The sequence below is a fragment of the Crocodylus porosus genome, unplaced genomic scaffold (genome assembly GCF_001723895.1).
Source record: "Crocodylus porosus isolate Cpor-Errol unplaced genomic scaffold, CroPor_comp1, whole genome shotgun sequence".
Taxonomy (NCBI): Eukaryota; Metazoa; Chordata; order Crocodylia; family Crocodylidae; genus Crocodylus; species Crocodylus porosus.
This window is the reverse complement of record NW_017728906.1, coordinates 171625977-171631642: the sequence shown is the minus strand read 5'-3', so window position 1 is coordinate 171631642 and position 5666 is coordinate 171625977.

Here is a 5666-nt window from a genome sequence, read left to right as displayed (position 1 = left end):
GGGCGGGCCGGGCGGGCTCCCAGGGAGGCCTCGCCTGTGCTGGCGTCCGCGGGTCCCAGCACGAGTCCTTAAGCCGGGCGGGGCGGGGGACCGCGAGCCCTGAGGCCCACACGCGGGCCAGGTCTTTTGTCCCAGACTTGAAGCTGGTTGTGGAAGAAGGGCCCTTTGTGCCTCCGAGCCGCCACACCCCATCCGCTAGGGAAAGATTTTACCACCCCCACAAAACCACCGCCTCATCTGCTTCATTCTGCCAGAGGTCCCCATGGCAGCAGGCAGAGTCCTGAACACGTTCATACCAACTAGCTCTGCTGAGCCGCAGAGCGGCAGAGCAGATTTGCTTGAGCTCCATGCCGCGCGCGCTTGGCTATCTCACCTCTGATACGGGAGGTGGCCACAGTTCAGAGGGCAGTTCTGGAGGTCTGTGGCTGTGTCCTGGATTTTACTCCCTACAAGTCGGTAGCTTTAGCAGAACTTATCAGCTGGCCATGCAGACACCAAACGTCTGGGCTCAGACTGCCCTTTGGATTCTGTCTTAATGGTCCAGAAGGGGCATGGAAGGTCTGGGCAGCCTCCACTTCTCCATACTCCTGCCTCAGCATATGTTTCGAAGGTCTGGGTGGCCTCTCACACATATGGCATGATCCAGAAGGATTGACGGTTGCCAAACTAAACCATCAGCTGCCAACATGCCCCACTGGGCTATGGGTGCAGGCAGCATAGCTCTAGTCAGGTCCTGCTAGACATCCACTGGCTTGCCACCATTCTCCCCTGTGCCTGGAAAGGACAGACACAATTTACTGGGAAGGAATCCATAGAAAGATCCAACCGACTGTCATGCTATGAAGCACAAAGGAATCTTAGCCCCATGCCCAAGAGAGTACAGTGCCCAAGTGGATACAGTGACTCAAGTGCTAGTCTGTAGACACCCCTCCTCCAGCTAGCCTGACTCAAGCCGTGGCACTTCAGGAGTGGGCATCTCTGTACTGAACACACAAGGAAGTATGGACATACTATGGATACAAGAGGATACTCCACAATCCCTCTGCATACTTTTACCCCACAGTGGATGTGTCTACATGCATACATTTAATGTGCATTAGCCCAATTTAAGACACATTAAGGGCACATGCCATTAATATACCTTTAAAACGGCAATTTTAGACTAGTCAAGCATTAATTTGATACCTACATAAAGTAGGTATCAAATTTGCATGTGACTAGCTAAGTTGCATTCTTTGGCAACTGGTGCCACCTTAGTCAGGGAAGGCATGTGCCTCCCCTTGCCCCCAGTGACCAGTCAGCAACCAAGGGGATCCCCCCCATGGCCAATCTCATCAACCAGGAGTTGGGGGGGGGGGTGCGCATTAAGTTTAGGCATGCATTAGAACACGTGTAGACACCCCTAGTAAATGGAAACTAAACTACAATAACTTACCCCTCTTTCATTAAGGGTTAAGTTGCCCTGGTTTGATTTCCATTTATCAAAGGGGTAAAGAGCATTCCAAGGCCCATGGGACATCTAATGTGCAGTAAAACCCCATCCCCTTTTCTCCCACAATAAATTGTCCATATGTCCATACCCAGGTCTACAGCAAAGCAAGGAACTGAAAGGTGAGACTGGTGGCTTGTAGAGTCCACATGGGGTAGTTGTATCAATAACATACAGAGGCTGGTGTGGGAGAAGATTTATAGTCATCAAGGCTGACATCTTTGATGGAGCAAAGCAGCTAGAAACCACATGTTCTGAGGTACAGGCTCATGGCAGATTATGCTAACAGTGAACCCAGGAAATGTAAAAATTGATGTAGTGGATATAGGGGAAATGGTAGAGGGATCTGTAAAGGGACTGACATCAAATCAGTGGGTAAGGAAGAAGTGATATGGATGGCATGGAAGATGTATCAAAAGACTGGGAATTGCAAGGAAGAAGAGGTTTCAGTAATCAAGACAAGAAATGACCAGAGCAGGATGCACTATACTACCAAAGAAGAAGTGGCATTATCTGTCCCAAGCTTGAACGTGTAGGGTAAAGGAGAGGGAGAAGTGGCTGATAACCTCCATGTGGTAAGCATGGGCAATGAGAAAGAGAGGCATTTCATTAATCATGACAGACTGAGGAAATATAAAAGGCTTTGATTTTAAAAAAAGGTATCCCGACAATGTCAGCGAGTTGTCAGTGATCCAAGAAGAAAAGTTGGAGAGATCAATGCTATATTGGACTGAAGAGCTGGGCAGAGAGCAGGACAAGTAGGTTTGAAAGCAGTGAAATTCCCAGTAGCTTTTTTAAATGTGTTGCCTTTTAGCTTCACTGGTAGACCCACTTTTCTTATATTATGGCAAAGGACAATAGAAGTGTTTGACATACCTTCGCTATTCCATTCATTAATCTATCCATACCTTCCTCATGTTCCCTCTTAGTTGTCTTTTCTCTACACTAACCAGCCCTTTTCGTTTCAAGCTTTCCTTGTCTGAAAGCCCTTTCAGGTCCCAGATAATCTTTATTGCCCATCTCTAGATTCCCTCTTTTTGCTGCTTCTCCTTGAGATATAATATGTGTACAGACACTAGCTGAAGCCATGTGAGTTTGCTAGCTCAGAGATAAAGAATGGGATGAGCAGAGAAGGGGGACAAAGACAGAAATCTATGGTTATCTATAGAAACAAGGACAAGTAATGACAAAGGAATAAATGCAGACTGTGTAGTGAGAGTCAGTGCTACAGAGGCTGAAAGGGGTCAATGATGAGAGCAGTCAATTTTATCAGAACCAGTAGTCAGGTAAGGAGGAAAAGATTAGAGTAGAAGCCCCAATATTTGAGTAAGATGATGTTCTTGAAGCTTGTGGATCCAGTGGAGTGGGAGGGGCACAAAAGCTGGATGGACACTCCAGTCTGATTCAACACGTTGGATTTTCATGGAGAATTTCTGTGTAGAAAGTGAATTTTGGTGTTTATGTTACCATAATTAGAAATTAAAATCCATTCTTTGCTTCTGTTGTTAGCAACTGGATGATTCTGAGGGGGAAGGTAATGCAACAGGATTTGCCAAGGGCTTCAGGTTCAAGATCTGAATCAGAAAAAACAGGAATAGCATGACTTAGTAATAAACAGTTACACCTACTGATGCATCATACTTGCCAGGTAGTGTCTTGCATGCAAATGTGATGGAAGCCATCTCGTCTTGCCAAATTATGCACACACAGGGAAGTTGAAATTAGTCTGGGAAAATCTGTTCTGTGAAAGTGTCACATAGAACGAAGGCATTGCTAATAAGATTTGAAGCTGTTAAACAAAAGGAGAGTCTATTATCAAAAACTTCCTAGTCTGACTCACAGGCTAAGTCTATGCTAGTAGTCTCCATATCTCACTGTCTCACTGGATCAGATTTACACTTGGCTATTTGTGCCCCCATGTCTTTGCTGCGTGTGATTGCTTCAGCAGAAGCTCCAGCACCGCACGGGTAGACATTCCACTGTCCCCATGCCAATGTCTGGAGCAGGGTCAAATTCTCACAGTTCCCTTCACCCAGTCTCATAACATTTTCTGCACCTACCCGCCCCAATTTTCCAGCTATTTTTTAAAATCCTCAGTCCCTTGAATTGGTTTTCATTCACTCCATCAATGTGGATGTTGCATAGATCCACAGAGTTCATTTTTACAGAGGAACTGCATGGTTTTGCTTTATTTGCAGAACTTCAGTGACTAGTGCCCAGTGATTATGGTGTGCATGAAGGTGAGACAGAAATCGGCAATGAATGGACAAGTGGATGATATAGAGACTGCATAAAATTATCAGGGTGAGATAGACACTTCCTGGGTAGCTGCACATGGTGGAGTGGTGCTATTGTGTTTAAGAAATGAGCACTGCACGATGGGACTGTATTGTGGTGTAGACAGGCTGAAAAAATTTTGGACATGGAAGGCCACCACCCCAGTCAAGTGCAAAGCTAGCTCCAGCCCTCTTGTTCAGACCCATCAAAGCTTCTTGATAGTGGAAATGGAAGTGGCAATCCCACTCTTGGTAGCTTGCAAGCCCAGACTGCTATCAATCAGTGGGCAATCAATCTGGGGATGAAAAATCTACCGTGGGGATGGTTGTCATCTGGTATGGTAGTCACTGGACATATTCTGCTGTACAGAATTGTGACTCTGGGCAACTATGCTGACAGAGTAGATAGGACACGTAGCCCAGGTCCCTTGCTTGCACCCTGAAAAGACTTTACTGATTTGGAACAGCCAGATACCAGGGCAATGACAAAGCCCAGGGAGAAGCTATATAGTTAATGAAAGCTTTAAAAGAACGCTTTAACCATGAATCTTTTGGGATTTGGGGCTGAGGGTTGAGTTTAAATTAGTTAAAAATAACCCTTTTGTTTTCTTTGTCAGGTAATATTTGCCAATAATACTACCATGGCATTCAAGTACCATATTTTTTTACTGAGTACAAGTGGAAAAACAATAAATACAAGCAATTCACTGATAAGGAAGAAAAGAATAATTTATGATGGTGTAAACTACTATTGCCTCACCAAAGAAAGTACTAAAAGCTTGTTCCTGTATGAATCAAAGGTTTGCATGAGTATTCTGAGCTCCTTAGAGTGAAGTGGAGGGGATAAAGATGTGACCTGGCATTATTAGATGAATCTGTGAACAGTGAATTGTTCTTTGGGTACCAGTGACTTCTGGGGACAAAGTGTTTGCGCATCAGCTCTATAATATTTGCAACATGAGCCCAGTCCTGCCAGTGCCAGCCTTTCTGCCTGCTATTCCACACACAGGTATTTCATCCCATTCCTTATGCTCCTGGTCAGCAGCCTCTGTGGCCTGGAGAATCCCTGGGTACCTCTATACCATTTCCACAGAGCTTTTGGGAGTGCTGCTCTCAGTGATTCCCTGCTCTGCTCTGCTCTGACTGGTCCAAACCCAGCAATGAGACACTGTAAAGCTGCTCGCAGGGTGCACTCACCCACTGCTTTCAAGCATGCCAGTGACTGATCTCATGAGTAGTGTCAAGGCAGGGCTGGCCTTATGGGTGCACAATGTGGGTGACTGCCCAGGATGCAGAGGTCAGGGATCACCCTCCCCCCACCTCACACGCACTGCCTCTGCCACCCCACCAGACTGCACCCTGCACCCCTGCCTCTGCCTGCAGCAGCACTGCTGCCTTGGGGTGGGGGGTGGTGGAAGTTGGCTGGCTACGGGGCTCAGTGATGAGAAGGAGGTACCACTACCTGCTGGACAGGTGGGAGCAGGTGGGCTGTGAGCAGTGCCTGACACGCTGTACTCATGGCTGGCTCTATGAGTCCTACTACTGTATGAGCCTTGTGTTTCTGCTGTTCATGTCATGGGTGCCTATTTGGCACTACTCACTGTTTTCTGGGCTGGTAAGAGATGAACCCCCCATTTCTCTCCCCTGCCCTTCTCCTCTTGGCCTGGTTGGCTACCAGCAGGGAATGCCATGGGGAAGCAAGTCTAGCGATCCAACCCAGTAGCTCCTCCTGGGCTTTATTTTGCAACTTTCGCTAATACTACTGCATATGTCAACTCAAAGAAAGAGAGCCAAAATACAAGTTTGCTCAGGTCACCATTTTCCCTAAGGCCAGCCCTATATCCGAAGTTCTGTCAGAGCAGCTTCTCTGCCTCATTTCCAGGTTTGGTGGGTGCCAGGTG